General features: G+C 45.5%; 1 protein-coding gene across 2 annotated transcripts in view; it reads right to left on the minus strand.

The window, feature by feature from the left end:
• The window catches only part of IGSF11 (immunoglobulin superfamily member 11), a 102,992-nt gene that overhangs the window by 13,349 nt on the left and 63,183 nt on the right, over nucleotides 1-26,460 (minus strand). Inside the window, exon 1 of one of the 2 annotated variants that reach the window (XM_061454028.1) lies at nucleotides 11,977-11,997. The exons of the other annotated variant lie outside the window; for it this stretch is intronic. The gene's annotated coding sequence lies outside the window, so the exon portion shown is untranslated. Of the gene's footprint in view, nucleotides 1-11,976; nucleotides 11,998-26,460 lie in introns of those variants that run through there. 2 annotated transcript variants of the gene reach the window in all.

Here is a 26,460-nt window from a genome sequence, read left to right on the forward strand (position 1 = left end):
CTGGAGACAGAGACTGCTGTGATCTGAGCTGGCAGTCCTTGAGTTCACAGCATTTGCAGGAGAGTCAGGGAGCAGCTGCTCTACTGAGGTTTGGGAATTGTGTGCTTTGGCAGATGAGCAAGACCAGAGGGGACCAGGAACTTAAGTGCTCGCTCATTGCTCCCTGAATTGAAAGAGTGGATGGGGATGTAAGCCTAATTTAGCCCTCTTTATAGGACCATTTGGTGTCAACTTTTCCCATTCCTGGCTGTGCCCAGCATCGGAGTCATCAGTGACTCATCCTCCCAGGACTCAGGTGGGCAAATCAGGAGGAGCATGCAATCTGTCTATAGAAGATGGCTGAAGGCCACAATGAGGCAGCATACCCAAGGTACAAACAGGGTACCCCTGTGTGCTTGCAACCGGAGTGCCGGTCATTTCTTTGCATCCTAAGGTCCTCCAGCGAGGCCTGAAACGCTGTATTCAAAATCACAGGCAAGGAGGAAAATGAAGGTTTAGCTGAGCTTAGAAAGGTATTTCCTTATTCTGTGTCTTCTACAAAGCTGAGACTAGCAAATACAGTCTTTCCTCTTTCACCCTTAGTGCTGTAATAGATCAGCTCTAGGGAATCCTGTTGCAGCTACTTAAGATGCGGTCATCCTCTGCTTTTTGTCTTGCCACTCAACACAAGGTCGTTGCCCCCAGACCAGCAAAAGCAGAAAGGAAGCTGTGCCTCCATCTCACAGCCAAGCATTGATAAGCATAACCTGTTGAGGAACGTGTAAGAATGGGCTAACTTGTTTTACTGTGAAAGAGAAAAACTGCATTGCAGACGCACAGTCCTGCTCTGCTCACTGCTACAGTGGAGGCATCATCCAACAGTAATGAACTTCTAGGGGTGGGAATGTTTTAAATGACCACAGATAACTTAGGAGGTTACTTTAGCTGAAGGGACTTGGGAATGAAAGCTTATCAAATGTTCATGGCAAGTACATTTAAGGTAGGAAGCTCAGCTTGGGTTTGCAAAAAGCCTGCAACAACATCTTGGAGCTACAGATTTTCCCATTATCTAGTTCAGATGCCAACATCCCTCCTCTTAATTATCTGACTGCTTGTCAGTCACATCTGAAAGGAAAATGCACCTTTCACAACAAAGATTGATATCTACGTTTCCTAAAAGAGGGAAAAGACATGGAGTTAACTGAGAGCTGCAAAGGCGCACGCTGCTCAGAGCAGGTTGCAAAACCTCACAGAAGTCAGCTTTTAACATTTGGGAACCACCACCATAGCCAGTCACTGTCTCTGAAAGCATCCTCAAGCATCCCCATGGGTATCTGTAACCATACCTGAGGCCTGCTGAACCCACATCACGCAAAGTACAGAATGAGGCTGCGTGGGATCAGAGCTGTGTGTAACTTGCTTACCCCAGAGCAGGAGACTAATTAGAGCTCTACCTAAGACCTAAAGGGGAAAACAGGCTCGAGTTCCCCGCCACCCATCCCATTTGATTGTTAGTATCCTCCCAGCACAGCCCAGTCAGCAGAGATGTGTTTCAGTGTGGACCAGTGCCAAGTGCTGGCAACAGCATCTGACATTGCTGACAAAGCAAAGTTGCCTCCTTTGGGACAACAAGGCATCCACTGGTGCCTCTGCAAGAGAAATGGATCTGCTCCCAACACTAGGGAACAGCCAGGGTTAGGAAGCTGGAATTAGAACAGGTTGGCAAAGCTCTGCTAAGGCGCTCACTTCTATTTTCTGTTTGCTGAGCCATAAAATATACATTAACGGCCCAGCAGCTTTGTAAATGATTTATGGTCAAAAGAATAAATTTCTTCCTTCTCCCCTGGTTTAAAAAAAAAAAAAAAAAAGCAACATAGTGATAAACTGCTTAATAAGGGAAAACAACCTGAGGTTTAAATATGCTCAATGCTATATTGAGTGGGAAGGACAGAGGCAATATGGAATAAGATTAAAGCTGGTAGAGGGGAAGGCAGGATGGCTGGGTGAGCAGGATGGAATGTATGATTTGTGTGTGGAAGGGAGAGGCAGGAGCGCTGGGTGCAGCTGGATGGGAAAAGAGGTGAGGATGGGGGAAGCAGAACTGGCTCATCAGTGACTTTTAACACTTCAACACAGAATGCATTGAAAGAGACATGGTCTGCATGTATCTCCAACTTCGTGCCCCCGTTACAGGAAAAAGGTCACTGAAACACAGGGTTCAAACTCACACCTGAGTGGCTTTCTCATCTATCCTGACACAACCATCATTAGTGCAAATAGTCTTGACCTACAGTTGAACTAATTTTACCCAAAGCATCAAGAGCTATGTTGATCCTCCCCCAAAAGGAGAAAGAGTAGAGGGTGATGGATAAAATAGCAACAGTGCTTGCCCTATGAGGCATAGCATGGGTGAAGATCCAGGGAAACTCTGCTGCGTGGCTCCCTCCCTGCAGACACCAGTGGTATCCTCTGAGAACCTCAGGTGGCTTCTTGATGCTGCTGCACCTTCAAGAAATTATGAGGCAGCAAGAGAACAGGAACACGATGCATCTACCCACCCAGATGTTGATGAGATTCAAAGTGCACATATGACAGAAGCCCACTGAGGCCATGGGAGCTGGGACTTGGGTTAGGGAAGTGCAGGGGACCATGAACAGAAGGGCCTGGGTGTAGGAAATAAATCCTCACAAAATGGCCACACATCTCCAAGCCAAATGCAGGAGAGGTACGCCAGTGCTTCTTGGGGTACCCACCTTAGCTGCCTTCACCCATTACCAGGATGCTCCAAGCACCATCATCACCCTGTGGTTGGTTATGATGGGCTGGGTCCCTCAACAAAGAGGTACCTAATGCAAACCAACATAAAATTACATAATTTTAAATCAAAGCAACCCCTGAGGAAAAAGAAATCAGCCATTTCTGAGAATTTTTCATTTATAAACTGATCCCATTCTCCTGGAAGTCAGAGAGGACTGTCACCAGAATGAGTCTTAGAGGGTATGGTCCAGCAACCCACAGCTTTCAGCTAAGGCAATACTAACAAGGTGGCTACCTGCTGTCCACCCTAGCTTTGAGTCTCATAATTGAAATGCTCTCACCTTAGAGAATTCACAAGTTTTTTGAAAATAGAAGGATATATGGGAGATGTTCTTTGGTTTTCACCATGCCTTTGAGCTCCCATCAAAGTTTTCCTGCTGTGTGAGTCCTATTTCATCTATGCATGGCTAGCAGAGTGCCCACATAGATGGCCTGATTTGGCCATGGATACCCAGGCTGGTTTGATATGCCCTAGCAATTCCACTAAAGGCAGTTAAGTCACTGGAAATGTACTTGATGTTTCAGAATTAAGCACATGCTTAAATATCCGGCCAAATTGGGGCTTAAAGCTCTAATCACATTTGCATCCATTTTGATAACAAAACTCCTGTGGCCCACTGATGTGACAGAGAGCCTTTAAGAGAGAACATGCATCTGAAGCTTCCCTGTCTCATACGTGATGTTCAAAACAAGCCTGATAAAAGCAGTCAAAGTCTCTAAAAGCAGTCAGGTTGAAACCAGCTTTCATAGGGATGTTCAAAGACATTAGACTTCCGTATCTTAAATTTTGTTAATCCCAAACTACTTTGGATTTAAAACTATTAAGATTATTAAAAACAAACAGAAAGCAAACAAACAATCGAAGAAAGGCAGGGTCTTTTTTCATCTAAATTGAAAAGGTAGGAAAAGCCAATTTGTCTTCTGATCTGGCAAATGTCAGGTCAGTAATCGAATGTTTCAGATTATGAGTTGAGCTGTCTGAAAGAGGTTGTAAAAGGACGATTTTCCACCGGGAAAAAAAAAGAGAAAAGAGTTTTCATTAAAATCAAAATAGGTTGTAAGAATATTCACTTTGATGACATTTTCAGTGAGTGAAGACAAAGTGAATTGCTTTGACTTTCCCATTTAATTACGGTAATATTGGCATACTTCAGTTCAATAAGGTAAAAGCACTTTATTTCAATCCATTTAAACTTTTGCCATATATTCAGCTATTACATAAATTCTGACTTTGCATAATTTTATTCAGTGCTGGTACAGTGTTATACACACACATCCTTAATATGCTGTGGCTTTGAACATCATGTGAACAGCATCTTTTCTCAATGGAAATTTCCCCTGATTTTTTGTTCCACTCACTGAAAAATATGGACTTTCACTGTGATGTGAGACAAAACAGAGAGGATACATTAGCACTTCCCTGGAATAGATGACCAGTTTGTTACCAGCTTTACCTACAAACAACTCCAGCTCAGTTGGAACTAGATGATCTTAAGGTCCTTTCCAAACTTAACTCTTCTCTGATTCTGTGAATACTCAGAGTTCAGGAGCTATAGTTGTTTCCATGTGAAGTTTGGTCCGGCATCAGGCACAGATACTTCCACACATGAGCCACAGGAACACACTTATTTAAGCACTTTGCAGTCCTTTCCCTGAATGAGACTCCCTTTCTCTTCCCCATCCTCTCCAGCAATTTGGGATAATCATTCCTACATTGTATGGTGGAAACAGGACCAACAGATAAAACGTGAGCAGTCAGATTACTGCAAACCTGCTGCCTGTCTACTCCATTCCCTTTTGGCATGTGGGTATGTGCCAGCACAGGGCGCAAAGGGAACAAGTTCTAATGCCGAGAGGTTTTCTCTGTTCACAGTGTACCGAGGGATGAGCCATCTGTAGCTCTAAGCATCCAAGCTAAGGTTATTGTGTCTGTTTCATTCACAAATGCTGATCATCCTCACCTCCAGCTGGTGACAGACCTCTAGTTGGGTATCCAGCATCGTGCTGCACATGTAGCTCTACAATATGCTAGCAGGTAAGGCACTGGGGCAATGCAGAGAGTCCCCGTTTTGCAGTGAGAAAAAACAAAATGGAGAGAAGGTGTAACTCACCTGCACACCACACAGCAGGTCAATGGTGAGACAAGAATAGGACTTTGGCACGTGACTCATTGGTCTTGCTCTGCCCATTAATCACGCTCTCCACCACTGCGCCAAGTATTAGTATTGATTTCAAATTTACACACACATTTCTTATCAAGAAGAAAAACAAAACCAAGAAGGTTCACTACGTTCAGCTCTGTTGGGGGCAAACACAGCTGTCAAGAGCAAATGCTCAAGAGGCCCTGCCCCAAAGTACTGCAGGCAAGGAGGCATGCAGTGCTACCTTGAAGGAAGTGTCAGATGCACACAAAATGCTACAAACCTCTTAAACAGCTTTGCAAAACACACCGAGTACCATCATAACATGCTTGAAATGCAGGAAAGAGGCTTTCTGAATGCAGATGCTATTGTTACTGTATAAGACAATGTGCCTCCTTCCTTACCACCTTCTTCTCTGATGCCAGCAGTTAGCCATGTGTGCTAAAGCCTCCCAGCACTTCTTGCCCTCTCTTTCCTCGCTTCCCCATGTCCTAAAGTCCCTTTTACAGAACCTCGTAACATTTGCAAACATAAAGCTGGAACAGGCTTCCCTTGTCTTTTAGAATTAGAACCTCTGCAAAGCACTTTGAAAACGTTCTCCCTCTAACAAATGCAAGAAGCTGCTTATGCCCAGGCAGCAAAGGACACAACTACTCTGAATGAAGATGGATTTCTGCACAGCTGGCTCAGTTCTTCACACAGATGTTGTCACTCCTGCCAAGTCTAAGAGCACAAGGAGCAGTATTAATATGAAAGAGCCCAAGCGGCCACTGGTTTAACAAGAAGTTGAGAATTCCCCAAGCACAGCCTGGATGCTGGGTTTTCCCCTTCATTTGTGTTTTTTGCCTTTATGCCCCAAGGCAGGGAAGTAAAATGAAACAAAACGAGAAGAAGCCACTGAAGGATGTCTTACCCTTTTGGGGGTAAATTCCCATCTTGAAATTCAAAATGCACATGTTAATCTTTAATGTTAAACCCTGGATTAAAAATTCATTCCAAAAATCTCACAGTTTGGAACACTTACAAGTCCGTTGCATTATTAAAAGCTCAGATCAGTGCTACTCTGCATAAAGAAGTCTTTCCAAACTCTTTCCTTTCTCTTGAAGCAGGTACTCACTGCTCTCCCCATTTATTCCTAAAGCTCAGAGAAGCCTTCTGTGGTTCCCAAGAGCTGGGAAAGGCTCAGAGCAGGGGCCTCTGGGTCCTGTTTCAGAATACTGCCCCTCACTCTGTGATCCAGAGCCAGTGGGAACAAGTGGGACACTTCCAAGCAGCACTCCCTTCTTTATCAGGAGTTGTGGTTTTTTGCAACCAGATCCTATCCAAGGGCATCAAAACCATCACTGTCCTCAACATTCATTCAAGTGCCTTGGCAATGCTGGGGAGGCTTTACACCAAATTCTGCAGGTCAGCTGCAGTGTTGAGCTTGCTAGTGCCCATGAACACCTGCAGCTTTAACAAAGTGATGTGGGATGCAGAGCCCTAAGGAGAAAACAGTCTGTGCCCAATGAGGTCTGGACTGCTGCAGCTCACTGTGGGTAAAGACCTTTTTCAGAGGGCTCACTGAAGTATTTTGCATCGTGAAAGGAAGAATTCATAGAATCATGGAATGGTTTGGGTTGGAAAGGACCTTAAGATCACCCAGTTCCAATGCCCCTGCTGTGGGCAGGGACACCTCACACTAGACCATGTCACCCAAGGCTCTGTCCAACCTGGCCTTGAACACTGCCAGGGATGGAGCATTTACAACTTCTTTGAGCAACCTATTCCAGCACCTCACCACCCTCACAGTAAAGAACTTCCTCCTTATATCTAGCCTGAACTTCTCCTGTTTCAGTCTGAACCCATCACCCCTTGTCCTATCACTACAATCCCTGATGAAGAGTCCCTCTCCAGCATCATTGTAGGCCCCTTGTTCCCAAACTGCCCTATGCCACATGCTACAAAGGTTGTAATTTAGAAACATGGAGCACAAGGCTGAGCCCCCAGTTTTACTTACTTTTTTGTGCTCCTTTCTTTTTGCCTGGGGAGGGAGGACTGAGGGACAAGGCAGCATGTGTAGAGGGGGTGTGAATTTTACAATGATTTCTGGAGGCATTTTCTGTCTTACCAGCTGCAATCTTAACAATATTGCAGTAGACCGAGCAGATTTCCATCTCCATAGTCTGTGATACCACGATGTTTACTGTAAGGGGTAAAACTTCCTTTTTAAGCATCTATGTTTTTAACAGCCACCTCAGCACAGTTGCACTAGAGGTTAATGTCACAAAGCAGCCTCTCTCCTACCCCCTTTCCTGCACTCACAGGCTTGTTTCCTTCCAAATCCTCCACCTGAGACCATCCCCAGGAAGCTGCTCTCACCTGCAGCCAGATGGGTCCCCACCAGATGAACCACCGTGCCAGCCAAGGCAAGGGCTGCCTATGCAGCTCCCAGGTGAGGAAGTTGTATGGGCAACGAGCACAGCTCTTGAAGGTGATGTCCCCCCCATGGAGGTGCTGATGCCTCTCTGACCCTCCCAGATGGCATTAGAGGAGTGGACCTCTCATCTGCAGTGGAGACTGGTATCTGTTGCGTGAAAGGTACTGTATGAGACTGAATACACTGTGCGATGCAATGGGCAACCCCGATGTCACCAGGCTGCAGGGGAAAATGATGCAATCTGTCTCTAGCTTTAAAGCAACACTTGCCATCAAGGAGGAAAATTAAAAACACACAGAAGAGATTAAACACGTACAAATTGTACTTATCTCTCCCTTGTTTACAGTAACTTTTCCTGCCATATTTGCTAATGGCAATAATAATAATCACTGTAGTAGAATCATGCTATGGCTTCTTTCCCAGACTCTATTCTTGTTCACCAGGAAGCAAAGCATCACCAAAACTTCACAGAGACCTGGTTTTGTAGGACTGGTCCCACCAACAAGGGTTTTGACAGTTCCCATGGAAGCTGAGAAAACAAGAGAGGAGTGGAGGAGAGAGTCTTGGGGACAGATGACTGATAGGCGGGACACAAAAAGGTGGCACATCTCCACTATATTTGCCAAGAGCAGAAAGTAAGGAAAGCAACAATCATGAATGAAGATGCAATCCAGCACACAAACAGGCCTGCTCAGGATGCAGATGTGTTCTCCCAGCAGGATCTAAGTACTCCTGGGACCCATGGGAAGCAAGGAGCAATAAGCACAGATGACTTGCCCATGCTTGTGCAGAGCTAAACATGAGCCCTCACTCTCCAGAGCCCAGCTTGGTCATTCATCTCCTAGATCATGTTTCCTTCCATAGATTCAGTCCTCTACCTTTAAACTCATGTGCCCATCAATTCAGATTACAATTAAGACTCTGCAAGTATGGCAAAATATATTCATGAACATCTGTTTGAATAACTCTGAATTTGCTTCTACAGTATTCCTCCGACCTGGCTTCCTTGCCTTCTGCAAGTGCTCACACCAGCTCTCCCTTGTTCAAAGATGTTAACAGGAGGGTGATGCTGCTGCAGAGGCTCATATAACCATGAAGATGGTTTTGGCTGGTGGAAGAGGTGTTTCCAGCCTCTGGTCCCCAGACCTCTCAGGGGTTGTAGGCTACTCTTGAACTCCATGAAAACCAGATAAGATAAACAAGCCTAAAGTCAGAAGGCTAAAACTTACTGCCTCCATTTGCCTGGCTGTGAACAGGAGCAGTGTCCCCTCAGCCCACCAATGCTTTGTGCTGCTCGGGCATGTGGTATTGAGGTAAGACAGGTAAACAAGCAGAGAGACTGATGGAAGGAGCAGAAGCCATACCCCGAGGTGTACATGTAGGTTGAAAGTAATAACTACTCAAAGCAATAGATTGCAAACTAGAACATGACCTTAGGAGAAACACTTCTTGAGAAGCAGAGAGGAATAAATTCAGCTGTATATATGTGAGAGATCATAGCGCTAAATCAGCATGGCCTAAAACCCACACCCCACAGAGACACAGAGGGAAAAGCTGCACACTGGATGCCTCTGGAAGAGCCCTGTATTCCTACAGAGATTTTGGCTATCTCTAAGCAGGATGTGGAATGGCTACAGAACAGTACAGCAGGGCAAGAGCTAAAGGACCCAACAGCCTAAGAAAGGTCAGCACTACACTGGATAAACCTTAGAACAACAGCAGCTCAAAAGGAATTGTCTTCTGAAGCTGCCAGAGGGATGTTATTTATGTGCACAGTAAACACAGGCCATATGGAAGGGATTCAGCTTTAATGACAATTGGTATTGTGGGAGGCTGCGCAGTACAGAGACTGGCACAAGGCTGCTGCCCATCCAGGGACAACTTTCATCAGAGAAACAGCTTTTTATAACAGCTTGAGCAGCTTTCGTTATAGTAGGACCTACTGATCTGTATTGCTACACTCGTGTCACAAAATGTCTTTTCCAAGCTCTAGAAAGCAATACAGCATTTCTGCTAGGCCAGAAGACAGTACTGCTTCAGACAGCAGCAACAATCCATAACCACAGAGGACAGACAAAGAATATCCAGCTATCCTTGGAGAGTGGAAGTCTAAGAAATGAAAACAACCTTCCATTAGTCTTGTGACATGAACACCCCTGGATAAATGTAATTAAATGGGTTTGCTTCATACTTCTAATTCAAGAGAAATGGTGATGCTACCTCCACAATCCCATTGCACCTCAAATGGTGACTAGCAGCTCAGCACTTCCCTGGTAGAGAGAGAAGAGCATTGAGTATCTGGCTCACCTACCCTGCAGCCCTGTCAGTGACCCTCACAACTCTCCTCTCCAACACCAGTATTGCCCCCCACCGATAAGAGGACATGGTTCCAAGCAGTGTGGTTGTGCCCAGCACTGCAACAGCATGATTGCCCATGGCTGCGAGAACAGAAGGAAGGGGCAAATTAGTGCTCTCAAGTTGAAGGGCATCACATGGATCTTCACTCTCCAGGACCTGTGCTCACTTTGCCATCATACCTCCAGCTCTGTGCTACAAAAGCAGCAAACATGGAGCTGTGGTATGGGGGTTAGCAGAGTGAAAATTCCCTGGCATAACAGCACCTTCCTCTCCAGCGCTACGGAATGACAGTGCTCACTGGAGCTGACAAGGCCATGCAGCACCGATCCAGTGTTTTGCATCCTCCAAGAAGTGAAAAACAGGAGGTGGCAGGGTGGTTTTCCCCCTGCTTTCTGGATGCTTGCGTTTCTGACAGATTTCTCTGCGAGGGGCTACCCGAAAGCTCCATGGAGCTGGAGTGTCAAATGTTAACACTCAGCACTTAATTTGTGGTGCAAATCCTGTCAAATCCAATTGCATCTCTTTGCCCCTTCGAGGCATCCCAGGCCCTCTCCGCTTCTGCAGGGGGCTGAGGCTTTAAGGAATGACCAACTGTTAAAGCGAGCCTGCTAAAGCAGCAGGATGCACAGCGTATGCTCCAGCACCAGGCATGTCCTTTCCCCTTTCTTCCCTTCTGCCAGCTCCATGTACTTACACAGAGTGGTCAGCAGGGAGTACACCCCAGGAGGCTTAATTAATGAACATATTTGAGAGCTCCAGGCACCATCACGCTAGAAGAAATGAGCGATAACATTAGCATCTGAGCATGAGGTTTTGGGGCTGAGAGAGGAGAGAGATGGGGCTGGAGGCACTGGTTGGGAAGCATCCCAAAAGCACAGGACCCCCTGCAGGAATCTTCCGAACTCATCTGTATGAGACACAAAGGTACCAGAGGGAAAGGAACCTTCTAGCAGTGGGGGATCAGGCAGGATTAAGTGGGAACCCATAACACACAGCAGATGCTTCTTTCTGCCCTCTGTGAAAGGAGAAAATGATCGTCATGGAGGAAGGAAGGTAGGAATAAAATAGAGATAGATAAATCAAAGGGACAGAAAAGAAAGAGAAGACAGAAAAATGCTAAGAGATAAATGTAGTACGGCTTTAATTTGCATGAGAAAAATAGTTCTCTTTTCCCTACCCATCATCTTTATTAGCAACAGAATTTGCAGCGAGGTCTCAGACTAGCTATCTAGCTATGACAACAGCAAAGCTCGGAAACAAACTGCTCCTGGGAGGCTGTGAAAATTCCACGTCAGGCAGCTTTCAGAGTCAGGATATAGAGCTGACTGACGCTTAAGCAGGTACTTTGCCTCTAGCAGGACATGGACCAGATCGGTGGTTCCTGTACTTTTGGCCCACTATCCACTACCTGATTTTTGGAGAGCAGCTGCATGAAATCACTGAGTTTCTAAAAGCTATTTAATACAGTTTTCCTACATAGCGTTCAGCTCAGTCCCAAAGACCACAGACCAGATATCATTGGCCTAAAGAGATACCCCAAGATCTTCTCAAGCTTCTGCAGCTCTCTACTTTTGAACATGAAGGAGGCCACAGGGAAAACAGGATGTGCAGGAAGGCCACTTTGCCCCAGTGACCTACAGCTTGCTCAGCAACAGTACGTCTGTGGTAGGTAGGCACTAGGAAGGGTAATCTTCCAATCCCCTTTCTCAGTCCCACTGCCCACCATCCACACCAGCACACAACACTGAGCCTGGAGATGGAGCACATCAGGGGCTGAACTGTGTCATTTCATACCTGTGACCAAGGAAGCCAATGGCGTGAGAAGAAGTTGGTGGTAAGCAACTCTTCCTTCATAACCCTCTTCATGACACTCCAGGGTGAAGGTACATGGGAGAAGATGCCTCCTTGAACATCTTTCTCTGAATATCTGCTGAAATCAGAATTCTGACCAGTAGCCCAGTTATGGGGCTAGATGGACCCGAGGCAAGACCCAGCAAAGCCACTGCTATTAAGAGAATGGAAAAAGCAGTGGCTGATCTCTGACAGAGAACAATTCTGACTAAGAAACCTCCTGCTGGGAGCACTGGAGCATGACAAAAGGTCTTAAATCTCCCTGCCCAGCACCATTCGCATTTAAAATCCTCACTTCTCAAGCCAGAAGACCCAAAAGGAGATTCCTCCACATGCAGTGAGGAAAAGAAAGGGGGAAATCTCCTCCTTTTTTTCCAGAAGAGGAGGGGCAGCTCTCCCGGTTTGCCTTACCAGGCTGACACCAGCACAAAGCCCATCCACCCATTCTTGGCTCAGCAGTTTGCAGCTTCAGTGCTCAAGAAGAGGGCTCCAGCTTAGCTTGATAGCAAGGCATATTTCTACCCGAGTCACTGTGTTTTCTTGCAAGTTCCCTTCCCTGCTTTCCATGCAAATATCAGTACTTGTGGCTATTTGTGTCCTCAGGAAAGTAAGCGCCTGTGACAAGAGAAACTAGGAGAAAGGAACACAAGAAGTAAATGGATGAAGATGAAAATGAGAAGAAAAACAGATAGTTTTCCAGCACCAAAACTGGACAAAAAGCAACAAAAAAAGGATTATCTTTCCTTTCCAGTCCTCTTTTCCCTCCCCTTTCCTCACAGTGAAAATTAAAAGCAGTGTTAGAGAAGAATTAAAAACAACTTGTCCCCACTTCCTCCTCCTCCCCTGACAATTTTCAATAGAAAACATGAAATTAAGAGAAGAACGTAATGGAATGTAATAAAGGAAAAACCTGGACCAGCTCTGCACGACATTCTGAACATACAGGCTAGCTCCAAGCCCACAGGTATTTGTGCTCAGCAAAATTCAGACACAGCATGAGTACATGTATCTATAGTAGGTTTAATCCAGCTAGTATGCTAAAACCAGCAGGGATACCATACCAGAAAGGACATTGTGTGCTTTCCTGATAGCAACTCACAGCAAGATCTGTGCTGCCATATACTCCCTCAGACTCTTACTCATGCTGAACAGAACGGATGCAGCAATGCCATCACACCCTCCATTGCCCAGGCAGACAAAACTCTCTAAATGCACTGATCCAGTGCTATAACCTCATCCAGCAAGTGTCAGAGCCCCAGCTCCTGGCCAGGAGCAATAGAGCAGTTCATGTACATGGGGCTGCTGTCAAAGGCACATGTCTCTGTGAGGTTTATTGGCTCTCTACCTCCCACTTGCTGGGAGGAAGCCAAAATGCAGGAATTTGGGAACTTGCTAACTCAGTATTTCTGCCTTGCTGGCTCAAAGTCTGGACACGGTCTACTGGAGAGCCTTATGACCACTTGTTTGCAGAGCCGATGTTCAAGCCCAGGTCCCATGAAGCTGTTGCCCCATTGACTAGTATGGGTCACAAGATCTACACTGCACATTTGTCAGGGAAAGGAGGCCTGAGAAGCACCCACAGAAGCACAGCCAACAGGCACCAGTGCCAGCCATAGCAGCCACACTTGGACACTGAGCAGCTGGGTCGCAGTGCACCACAATGGCTAGCAGGATGAATGCAGGAGGTATGCCAAGCAGAGGTGGGTGCACCAACATTAAAATGGTCCACATGTCCTCAAATAGCTGAATATTTGCTCATACAAATGCATAAACAGGGGAATAGCAACTGTTTGCTCTGGACCTTCCCCTAAAGCAGACTGAGGAGAACCAGAGGTGGGTTCTCTCTTTTTTTCAGTGCAGTGGTTCAGCAGGAGGGAGCAGATGAGGGAAACTGGCACAAGGACACATCTTCCCATGGGAGGGATGATGCATCAAGAACTCTCTGGCCAAAGCACTCTGTTGTTCCCATCTGGGACAAGTACTGCTGTACAATTAGCTTTGTAACCCCCCCACCCACCATGCCTCCTGCTCCCTCATAAAAAAAAATATCCTCTTGTAAAAACATTTACCCACCTCCATTTCTTTTTTTAGGCAGCATTTAGTTCATCCACGAAAGCACAAAAGGAAGCTGAGCTCCGATATACCACTGCATCCTTCCCTTTATCCCCATCCTTTCCCTCCGCACAATATGAAGAGTAATGACCTGAACCAACCCCCAGCTTAAGACAATGGGTGTCTGTGTACTGACTTCAATGGAATTTGGATTAACATGGGATTGCAAAATCTCCAAAATTAATGCAACTGTAATGCTGTTAAAACAATGGCTCAAAGAACAGGAGAGGCCTGAAGTTAAAGGTTTCCCTTGAAATTAAGTAAGCCTCATTGCACATCCTGCACTGCCTATGATTATATCTTCATACAGAGGATGAAACCCAGTGCTGCACATCTGACAACAAAACTCAATGACGTAAACCCCCGTGCGTGCAAAGTGAACATGAAAAGTAGATAGCTATAGCTATCTACCTCCTCTTTATCCTCCCATTGCTACTGATATCTTGTTTCCTGCAATGCTTTTTGTTCTTGTGCTTTCGTTGAAAAATTAATAGAACAAAAATGCCAGAAGACGATGCACGTAGAACAAACACTGCTCTGACAACAGAGCTCAGAAATCACCCAACTGTGTGTCAACCTCAGCTCCGTGCAGCCACTTTTGAGCCTGCTTTCCAATTCACCAGAGGTGAGGCAGGAAAGCAAGATGATGTTGAGGAACAGTGACAGATTCTTTCAGAGCTTCTCAGGTAATGTCCTTTGTGTGTGTTATTATCCCATCTGCACAGAAGAGAAACTGAGCTGCCTGGTTCCAGTTTTAATCAGAGCACCCACTAAGCTGTGACTGCTGACAATGATGGATGACCTTTAGGCAGGAGATGTTAACCAGGAGCCAAGTACCTGCAGCTCCTGCCCCAGGCATCAAGGGCTGGTGGTTTGGAGTATTCCCTTTTCTGGTCCCTAGGATAATGCCATGTCTCAGTGTGGCCCCACAGCTTCTTCTGCAGGCTCCAGTGAAGGTGGGGGAAAATGAATGGTGTCAGGGGGGAAGTAGACACTATTTCCACTATTTGCTCATCTTTTGGGACCTGCCTGTTTTCCCCAAAACTTTCCAGGGAAATCCTGGCTATGTTTATTTTGGCTGGGGTACAATGCTGTTTTTAGGGAAACAAGTAAGCAGCTGAAGAGCCATTTTTAATTTTCATTTAGATTTAGGATTTATATTTTATTTGTTAATTTTGCTTTAATCTCCTCGTCCTTTATTACTCCCTGACTGTCACAGCCGGGGAGAGGAGCGACACAAGAAGAAGGGTGGGGAGTAGGACCCTATGGGATCAGTGGCGAGGATGGTACTGAAAGAGGGAAGAGAGTGAGGGGGAAAGAGTATTGTTGACAGCATCTGATCCTCTGATTAATGTATTTCTAAGCAGATTAACCGAATCCCAACTGCTCTGTGCCAGAGTTCTTCTCTAAGCTTCTCTCTCCCCCATGTAAACAAAAAGGCATTTCCTCTGAGCACAGAGCCAACACACTGACCATTGCCCTGGCAGATTCCCTGCCCTCATAGCACAACACCATGGAGGACAGGAGAAGGGGAGAAGCATGGGTTTATGGGGGTAACCTCTATTTTGAAGCATATTTTGTGCTCATTCATCTCACAGGACTCTGGGTGATTCCTGACTTGTCCATCTTCAGGAAGCATGGCAAAAGTGATGTGGGAAGATGAAGAAGCACTGGCTGGTACTATTCCGGTTCCAGAAGCACATGAGAACTCGTGATCTTCTTTTACTCTTTGTTTGTCTACAGCTTCTCTCCATGGCTCCCCACACAGGGAGGAAGGGAGGGAGAAAGTTGAGTAAGAGCATCCCCAAAAGAGGTGATGGGAAGCATTAAACACAATCCACTTCTTCCTGTCCTGCCCCACCAAAGCCTTCACTCTGACTCCTTGACAAGATTGCTGTTTCCACCCAGTTTCTTGGTGATTTCATAGTCAGTAGTTTGCCTAACTCCTGCAATAACTGTGTCCCATTTTATAGATGGGGAAAGTGAACATGAAAGAGACTTATCTGAGGTTACAAGGCAGCTCAGTGGCACAGCTCCATTCATATGACATGAGTTACAGGCATTCTCCAGGTCACAAGATCAGGCTTGGCTGAATAGGCCTTTCCTAATGAGTTTCCAAATTTAGCCTCCAAGTTTGTTTGTTTCCAGACCTCATGGAGTAACTTCTTCACCAGTCTCCAGCTGCCCAAAAGCAGGTTTGCCATCTCTGCTAGCAACAGCCATGGTGTTCACGGAACATTTCTGCCTACCTAACATGTGGATGGATTTCAAAGACTATTCCTGCCTTCAAGCATGACAGTGTTGCTAATCCATCGTCAAGTGGAGCTTGGAAGGATGGAAGGACTTCCTGCCTCCTCTCCCCTCTTGGAGCCACTCAGTTTTTCAGTCCAGGTTTCACCCTTGTGCTTTGCGTTCATGGAATCACAGACTGGTTTGGGTTGGAAAGGGACCTTAAGATCATCCAGTTCCAACCCCCTGCCATGGGCAGAGACACCTCACACTAAGCCATCTCACCCAAGGCTCTGTCCAACCTGGCCTTGAACACTGCCAGGGATGGAGCATTCACAACTTCCCTGGGCAACCTGGTCCAGTGCCTCACCACCCTCACAGTAAAGAACTTCCTCTTTATATCTAACCTGAACTTCCCCTGTTTCAGTCTGAACCCATCACCCCTTGTCCTATCACTACAGTCCCTGATGAAGAGTCCCTCTCTCCAGCATCCTTGTAGACCCCTTCAGGTACTGGAAGGCTGCTCTGAGGCCACACACACGACTTGAATTGAAACATTTCAGGTCTTATTGCACTGTACAGAGCAGTATTTTCCTACTAATGCCTTTTCATCAAGAAAATCACAATAAAAGTCCTGGGCTGCAAATGGAAGTGGAGATTGTGACTAAACTAGAATATACAGAGGGGGGTTAAGGCTGTAGGGAAAAGACGAGGGCAAGTAGGGAAAAAAAACAAATGAATTTATGTTGCCTAAGGCACTGAAAGGAATAAGAAGGGATTTACAAACTCATCAGAAGCAGAAGCAGCACCAGAAAGCAGGTAGTTTCATTAATAAATGAGGATGAGGATGAAATTAATGGTTGAGAAATGGCTGAGCAGCTTTTTTAAATCTGTCCTTAACCAGAAGAATAAAAAGAGGAAGTTTGGACTGGAAAGAAGGTGGAAAAAAATCAAGTTTTAAAAAAGCCAGAAGCAAAAAGACCTTGAAGAATGATATGTTCACAAACCAAATGAAGCAAATGACATCCTAGAACTTAATCCAAAGAAGACAGAGACATTTATTCAAAGTATTTTTCACTTCAACAGAATTAATACAGGGCTGAACATTAAGCAATCCATACATATAAGCACCTGCATAAATATATGCAGGATCAGGAGCCTAATTTGTTATGGCAAGGCATTGACAAAAGTATTATCCCAGTGACAAATAATCTGACAATTTACATTGAGTTAGGGAGGCTCCACAAAACCAACCAGAAAGCAAATGTAATAAAGATTTTCAATAAGGAATAGAGCTGGCAATATTTAAATTCCAAGTCAGTATCTACCCCTAATGAAATAATTAAATAAATATGAAGGGTCATTAAGAATCTGAAGAATAAAAACATGTGCAATACACAAGTAAAAATCTTTTGGATATAAGGAGGAAGTTCTTTACTGTGAGGGTTGTGAGGCACTGGAACAGGTTGCCCAGAGAAGTGGTAAATGCTCCATCACTTGTCAGTGTTCAAGGCCAGGTTGGACAGAGCCTTGGGTGACATGGTCTAGTGTGAGGCATCCCTGCCCATGGCAGGGGGCTGGAACTGGATGATCTTAAGGTCCCTTTCCAACCCAAACTGTTCTATGATTCCATGAATACATATGCACAACTAGCATCCAGAGGAAAGGCATTAAAGGGAATTTGAAGCTTTGGGAATTTCAAGCTTTAGGAATTTGAAGGATTTGACATTGCTCCACTGCACCATTTTGACCAGAGCCAACAGCCCACTGATCAAAAAGCTGGCCAGAGGTACCAAAGGAAAATACACTTTGTTGTACTGGAAAGTGATAAATGAGATGCCAAAGGGTTTGCATCCATGTTGGTCTTATTAAACCAGTGACACAAGAAACCAGCACTAACTGTCCATGAAATTTGCAGCTGACACCCTACAGAGAAATTACAAATATAATGGAAGACAACGAAACAGGCCCTTGCTGAATACAGACCTCCTTAAAATTAAGCATGTGTGTGGGCAATGGTCCGAAAGTTAAAGCAGAGAGTAGCATGAGTGGACAGAGGATGATTGAATCTGGACTCATCAAAGCCACAAGCTGAACCCAACAAAACATAAAAATGCAGGTAATGTCCCTGGACAGCAATAATCCAAAAGATGGATACTCAGCGGGAGGGAGAAAACACAGAAACTGTTTTGTCCTCCGAGACTTGAGGTTACAGCAAACAGCAAATAAATAATCTTGATGCTGCTGTATTAGCAAAAGAGGCTCTTGTAATTGTGGGTGCTGAACAGAGGAGCATCCCAGCACAGCAACGGGAGGGAGGAAAGACTTTCAGCACCATTTCAGTGCAACCAGCCCAAGGATTCAATTTTGTTCGTTCCATCCGGTTTTCCTCATCAGCAATAAATGAGCAACAAACTAGAAAAAATTCAGAGGTGATTGATAAACAGGCTTGGGAGAATTTATAAAGAAGACTAAGAAGGGTTAAATGTGCACAGCTTATTAAGGAACAACCCTAAGGAAGTAAATTGTAAAATACACTTGATGTATGTGAATGCTGCAGAGTGGGAGGAGGTAATAACTAGGATTTATGAGATTAAACTAGAAAGAAAAGAAAAATATAGACCTTACACCGGGAAATAAGTTGGCCTGGTTCTGCTTCTGCATCAGTGAAAATTAGAAGTAACTCAACGGAAATGAAAGGGGCACAGAAAATAGGTACCAAGGTCTATCCAGAGAGGTGGAGATGTTTTTGGAGATCCTTTTCCTCTCTCCCAGTCTTTGCACTGAGATCTCAGCTCCCAGGCTCCAGGAGCAATCTTGGCTGCACTGATTTGTTCCTTCCTTTTAGGAAAAACAGAGACTTTACTCAGTGTCTAAACCCTGGGCAGAGATCAAACCTCTGCCAAGGCAAAACAGCATTGCTGGGTATTGCAGCAGCTCTGGCTAATCTTATGCCCATTAACAACATGCACAGTTACGTAAAAGAGATATTAAGGCTCTAACTCCACTATTCATTACCATTATTAATACAGTGACATACAAATACATTAAAAAGACTTCCTGTCCCTCGGGAGGTCATGTTTCCAGATGCCTGCTGACCACAAGAAGGGCAGGATTGTGGCACAGTTGCTGAACTCCTCTAAGCACTACCATGCAGCACAAACAGACCTGACCAATGATGAAAATGAATATTCTTTTTCTCTCATTGAAATTTAAGTCAGCCCCAACTGCAGGTACATACACAGAGCACTAAATCCAGGGAGGAATATCCTTGGGGTCCTATGTATTTTCAACAAGACAAATCCAACCCCCCGTCAGGAGACATCCACATCTGTTACTTAAGAGCCAATGAAGGAGAAAACAAGAGTAATGAGTGCTCAGCAGCCCCAAGGACCTCCATCTGAGCTGCTGCGAAAGGTCTGCGCTACTGCAGGCACAGGGAAGGACAGATTACACTGGAGAGACAGGTACTGGGAAGTGGTAACTCATGTGATAAGTCTGGCCACCCGTTACATCCATTACCACAGGATGAAGGAGTGCTGCGATCAGGGCTTTCTGAGGCTTTGTCCACTTACTGAAATAAACAGGCATCACCTGCCTGAGAGGTGTCTTCTGGAGGTTAATACACTTAACATCCTTATTATGTTCATTCTTCATGTCCTGATGGCTAAATCCTGGCTTGCCCTGCCTTCACATGCTGTAGTCTCAAGCAGATGGGAGGCATATGTGCCCTCCACAATATGCATTTGGGCAGGGCCAGATGTGGCACAGTGTTAAGCATTCCCAGATAACCCAGTGGCAGCAATACTCAGTTGCAACCCATGGTCCCAGAGAAGCAAGCTCAGCTGTTTAGGGGCAACTGGAGACCTGCCTTCTTTTAGTGCCTGGCAGAAGCACTTCAAGAGCTGCAATGGTTTTATCCAGCAAGCAGAAAAGCTTCAATGCAGCTCACTTGCCCCACCCAGAGGCATTTTGTTCTGTGTCCTGCAAATACCAAGTTCTGCAGCCTCCAAGTTCCACAGGAGAGAAGGGCAGGTAACAGCCGTATTGCTGAATTAAACCCAAAAGCAGCGATGGAGCTAGTGAGGGAACCCTCCAGACTTGACAGTTAGGAAGTTCTGGCCCTCTAGAGCCTTTCTTCAGGCTCTCAGAGTCGTGGAATTGATCTGGAAACCACTTTATTAATGTTCTTCCTTTTTCTCCCCTTGTCCCCAAGCAGCACCATCATTTATTAATTTATGATTAAATGAATTACTGATTTTAACTGCACCTGCAGTATTGGCCATTGTCCTTCTTCCCCAGGGAGATCTTTGACTGATGTGAGAAAGGAAAGATGTCAGAGACACAAAAAGAGGGAGAGAAGAAACTCACTGTGTACAGGACCCGAGGTAAGCATCCTCTGCACTAAAGCGCCGAGCAGCAGAGGATGGATGCAATGCACCAGGACACAGCAACGGTGTCACCTTCTAGACAGCAATGGGGAAAACAAAAGTGCAAAGCCAAATAGGTTCTGATAAGGAGTGAATGAGCAGCAGAGCTATTCACAGGCATTCCGCATGTGGAGAGGTATAAAGAAAAGGGAAGGAAGAAAAACATCTGACCCAAAGCAGAAGCTTTGTTTTTATTCAGAAAAGTCATGATGCAGTTCTTTGAATACACCACTGAAAAAACCTTCCAGGCTTTTGCCTTGTGATTACAATCAACAGATGGTGATTATTTCACAGGCTGGGGCATCTGGTCAGCTCCTAGTCAAATATAAAGACCTTTGCATGATTTTATCAGGCATTCTGGGCCAGAAACAAACCCAAGGTTGGGAGCAAAAGAAACAAGGTAAAAGAGAAGATGTATTTAAAGTTGCCTATTTTTGGAAGTAATTCCTTTCCAGGTGAAAAGAAGGGTGGTGATTGGAGATGCGGGGAGGGAACACATACACTACCTTTACAAGAACATGCCCCTTGCACAAATAGTCAGAGCTCAGCACTCCTGAAACTGATGGAAATTTCTGAGCCAGAATCTCCCTGTCAAGAATTAAACCTAAACCTTGACCCTTTATCTGGGCTTTGCAGGGCAGATAAACCTTCACCCTTCTTTATAGCACCTTTAATCCAGGAATTGTAATGTGCCTCCCCCTAAAAAACAGGCAAGTTTTACTCTGAGAATGGGAGGAATGCATCAAGGTAGTGCTCCCACTTTTCATCAGGGGAAAAAGATAATCAAGCCACCACATGGAAACATCCTCTCGCCATCCATCTTTCCTGGCCAGAAGAGCTGCGATACTCTCCTTCAACTAACTGCACAGAAAACACACCTCCTGATCTTTACCCCTCCTGAAGCCCTCACCTCCCCACGAATCACAGCTTGCCCCAACCCCAAGTGATGCATGCTGCCTCTGTGAGCCTGCCCATTACCCACGGACTGAACCTAGAGCAGGGAAAGATCTAATTGCAGAAGACAAATTATCCCCTTATGTGGGAGGTGTGGGGCTGTGTTTCAGCAAAATGAATTCTGGGATGATGCCAAGGAAGTGGTAAATGCTCCATCCCTGGCAGTGTTCAAGGCCAGGTTGGACAGAGCCTTGAGTGACATGGTCTAGTGTGAGGCATCCCTGCCCATGGCAGGGGGTTGGAACTGGATGATCTTGAGGTCCTTTCCAAACCAAACTATTCTATGATTCCATGACGGAGCTTCCAGCATGCATGTGTGCAACCCCCCCAAAGGAATGCAATGACCACATCTGTTCTTCCCCCACCACAAATTTGTAACACTCCATTAGCCTACAACTCCGTTTCATCCTAAGCATAATATTACAGGCTCTAACTCCAAGCAGCACAGGCACTACAAACCTCAGTGGATGCTGTTACCTGCATCTCACCCAGAACCCCAAGAGATTCCCCCTCTGTTTGCTGCATGTGAAAGCAACTTCTTATCACCTCCCTGCTCTCCCCTTTGCTGTTGGTGCACTGCAGGCCCAGCTGCCCTCATCGGCAGAGAATCTTCAGAACCCTCATTGCTATTTTGCACGGCAGGACAATGGTCGAGAATCAGGAAGGCACGCAGCCAGAGAGCAATTTTGCTAAGAAGACAAGGTAAACACTTTCTGTTCCTGCCTTACACTTGCCTCTGGGTTACTCAGCCATTACTTGCTAAATTAAGAGCCCATCCTGTACCAAAGTCACAGCCAACCGTGACTTCCTCATCATCACTGTGGGGCATCATCACTCTCCAGCAGCTTGTGTAGAATCCTTGCCCACTGCTAACGAACACTCAAGCCCTACTCTCAGGGGCAGCATGAGGAAAGAGATAAGGATCTCCTCCAGGTTCCCCACCATCACAGCTTGCATTACGACATCCCGCTAAACAGTTTCGGACTGTCTCCCAGGGAAAATGGGCGGAATTTGGCCATTTCATTACGTGCTCGGCAGGACAACAGGCAATAGCGGAATTAGATGCTTGCTCTCTAGCTGAGGACAAGTGACAGGGACACCCTCCAGCCCAATTTATACAGTAGCATCAGAAGGCAATGGCAAAAAAAGGCCGAAGTGGTGCAGGAGACATGGGTGGGTAATATGGGAGTGAAATCTCTACAGAGAATGCACATAGGTCATGGAATGAAGGAAAGAAATAGCATTACACTCTACATGCAAAAGGAACAAGCTTGGCTCTGAAATAAAAGAGCAGCATGCTACCCCACTGCCTCCTATTAAATTGATGCACTACACGGCTGTGCCCAAGGTTTCTCAAGATAAAAACACTCATTTCCTTAGAGACAAAGGTTTTGACCTTCACAGCCTTACCAGGCCTGTGCGCCTTTACTCGTTTCAATTTCAGATTAGCATCTCGCATTGTCAGTACCTAGGGGATTACTGTTTTGTCATGTGCAGCAACTGCAGTTCATAAAGGTATCGGTTACCCTCCCCCCTGTTCACAAAAGCAAGGCAGATCTGACCAGATGGCACATGCTCCTGCGCTCTGTGTCAGGCTGCATTAATTCAGGGGAAATGAACTCTCCTCCAAAACTATATTTATTTCAGACACCTCCATGCCCATTTGCTGGGCTGTCCTCAGGAAAACCTGGAGCCAGCTCTTTTCCATGTGCTTAGCAGGGTAAAAAGGATGGCAAAGGCCTCCTTCCGCAGTAGCTGTTTCCCTAACACTCAAAGCATCATGAAACAGGAGGTGCTCCCACTGGACCAACCTGGTGACATCTTAAGGCAGTGCTACTGGAACAGCTCAGCCTTTTTGGGAAGGTTGCATTACACTGCCTTGCTAGCATCAGGAATGTGATTCCTCTGAGCAACAGAGAAAGGTGAAAGCTGTTCTTGTATGGTGGAAGCCATGCAACTTGGGTTACTACCTAGATCCAGCAACTTGAGAGCTTCTGCAGGGCTTAGGCAAGGCATTTCACCTATTCATAGCTCTAGCCATGCTGCCCATTGATGGCCCCTTTCCTCCATCTTCTGCTGGAATAATTCTCCTCATTGCTGGCGATAGTATAGAGAGTGTACTGGAAAGGGAGTCTGATTGTGTAAGAAATGCCCTTTGTTCCTCTCTGCAAAATGATATTTACTATCTTATATAGCACATATAACAACACCTAAGCACTATACTATAATTAGTAAAATCATGCAGAGAAACTGTTCATGTGGATAATGATACTTTGCGTCCTCCCATGTGGGTAGTTTGAGGTTGAATTAATTCATATTTGCCCAGCTTTGAGAGATCTATGGAAGAAAGGCTATTGTTATGCAAATAATTATTAATAATGACTCCTCCCGTGCTGCTCCCCATTAAATGTGCTCAATTTATAAGTCAAAGGGTCTTTTTCTCCTTGCTGCAAGACAAATTGAGTTCTACTAAAAGAAATGTTGGTGCCAATGTACCTGGCGAGGGAGGAAAGCTCTGAAATGAAGGTGCTTGTCTGAGATTGAAGTCTTTGCTTCTGCTTTCTCTTTGCTATGCTACAAGCAATATATGTGACCCTGGAAGTCACTTGGAAGAGCAGTCACACTGCCTACTCAAACTCAGACACGGTTCAGAGGATCTCAATACAGAGGCAAGCCCATATAGAGGGAAATTCAGACCACCAAGTACTTTATAATTTGCACAGAGGTGAAAAATCATCTTAATTTGACAGGCTGAAGCACAAACACTTCTGGCAGTAAAGCAACTCTTTGCGGTATGACAAGTATAAATACTCCATACATATAACACTCAAGTCCTACACTAAGTAAGGACAGGTGTCTAACAAAGACAGTGTTTAAGAACACCAGAATCTCAATAAAATGCAGGCATGAGGTTTGATATCACAACCACAGATGTGCAAAACTGCTCCACAGCTGGCTGCTAATTTTCCTGAGGGGTCTCCCACTGTGGATGGAGGCAGAACCACACAGAGCAAGTAGATGAGGAATTTCATATTGGATAAGGCTTCTCCCAGGCTGCAAGGTATATAGTGAGCCACACAGGGATCACACCAACACTGTACCCACTGGACTGCCCATGGACTGGGCAGGATAGGCTCCGAGAGGTTAATGGGGACCCCCCAAGTCATCACCCTCCATCAATGATATTCATTTTTGCAGGGTTCCCACTGCACCAAAGCTCACAGACGCCTGAGGGAAGACACATGTTTTGAGATGGATGTCTTCCTGCATCTTCAGCAGCTGCAGACACTAGAAAAATCTGCATTCAGAACTTAGCTCAATGGGGGTTTGAGTACCACAAGAAACAGAAATGATGCCTGCTCTTCCTCCTGTGGTTCTGCAGATGCAATCCAGCTAAGTGTCAAGGAAAATTGATTTGTACCACATGAATGAACAAGTATGAGGTGAAGGCACTCCTGGAACTGGTGTGATAGGAAGACTGCTACCCTTCTTTCACAATAGCTGTGATAAATAGATACTAACCACTGCCACAGACAGTGCAGCATTCAGATGTGTGCCCTTCCCTGAGGCCCCTGGAAGAATGCATATTGTGTGTGTTTGCATGAAGAATACAGCCACCCCCACTGACTGCACAGGCCTGCAGGTTTGCTCACTCAGTCATCAGGCCAAGGCACAAACACTTGCAGTCCCCCTGCAGTTACCCAAAACCTTCAAGAAACAGGCACTGCAACATATGCTGGTGTAGCTCCCAGGAAGAAAAGCATGTGCCCTAGGCCCTGCAGAGCAGTGTGTGTAGGATGTGATGTTTAAGGGACTCCCTGGTGATTTCAGCAAGCTGATAAGAAACATCCTAGAAGTCTTCCTTGAACTGTAACATATTTAACCTAAGAAAGCTCTTTCTTGCTCTGTTTCCAGACACCAGGAGTGATGGCTTCATGTTCTGACACGTGAATCCCTTCAATGTTAACTCCACAAGCAGCAGTAAGCAGAGTGGGCAGTAAGGACTGATACTGCTGACATTTTAGATAGGTCTCAGTAGTTCAATCACATATGGATTTTTATTTCAGCCCTAACAGTTTTTACTTAAGCTGTTTCCCACAGACAGGTTTGAGTCACTGGGGTCTGCTTGTAGCAATCCCACTTTGGACAGGATAAGGCAATCCTGATCATGGAGGGCTTGTGTAAATGGATTTCTCTAAGGACTGAGATCAGTCTTTAAAACATCATACCTAGTCTTCCCTATAGAACTTAAAGACCACTTCGTGTTGGCTAAACAGTGTCCTAGGACTCAATAAGGAATCCAGCTAAATACCTTTAAAGATCAAAACCTGTTATATGTGAGCAAAGTCCTCTGTTACCTACACAGACACAGGTCTTTAGCTAGAAACGTGCACCTCTCAGGGGCTTTAAAGGCTTTTAGGTCTTTCTGCCTAGAAGAACTTTTGAAAGCTGCTCAGGAGACAGCATTGGGGTGGTAAATCCAGGCAGGTCACAAAGATTAGAACTTCCCTTTTTTCTTTTCCCTCTCTTGGACCCACTTGTAAAAGACCCACCCAGCACAGAGATATAGGCAAGAAATACACTGAATATTTGGAAATGGCAGCAAAGATGCCAAAACTCAGGTGCGATTAGCCTGCAGGTAATGCTCAAGGTTCAGTTTACTATCCCAGGTAAGGATGCTATTCATGATTACAGAAACTATGTGATCGCCATCGTCACAACAGGGCACCTACTTTCTCAGTGCTCTGGTTAAACTTATTCTTTCAAAGAAGACCAAAAAGCTTCTTGAGCAGCAGAATATCTGAAGCCTGATTTCCTACAGCTGTCTGCTATGTGGCTTCTCAGGTGGTCAGTAACACATCTGAGATCCCACCTCAACAGAACTGAGTAGTATCTTCCCACCCATCCCCAACAACCACGAGTTCTCTGTCTTTCTTCAGCGAGTTACTCATGAATGACTGACCCTCAGTGACTCTTTAGTTCTTCATGTAGAAAGCATCTCTTCTGCAGAGGCCTGTTTTGCCACTGGGCTATGTATGCTACCTGGAGTCTGTGGGTTTCACTGGTAGGAGTGGCATGCACATGCAGCTCCCCCATTAGAGCACAGGCACAAAGAGAAGCGTTCAAGAAGCAGAGCAGCAGGCTCTTTCTTGGATGTGGTTAGTTGTCT

This window comes from Pezoporus flaviventris, unplaced genomic scaffold (assembly GCF_033815535.1).
Source record: "Pezoporus flaviventris isolate CSIRO_AGI_PZ_B2104156 unplaced genomic scaffold, CSIRO_AGI_Pfla_v1 ptg000015l, whole genome shotgun sequence".
Classification (NCBI taxonomy): domain Eukaryota; kingdom Metazoa; phylum Chordata; class Aves; order Psittaciformes; family Psittacidae; genus Pezoporus; species Pezoporus flaviventris.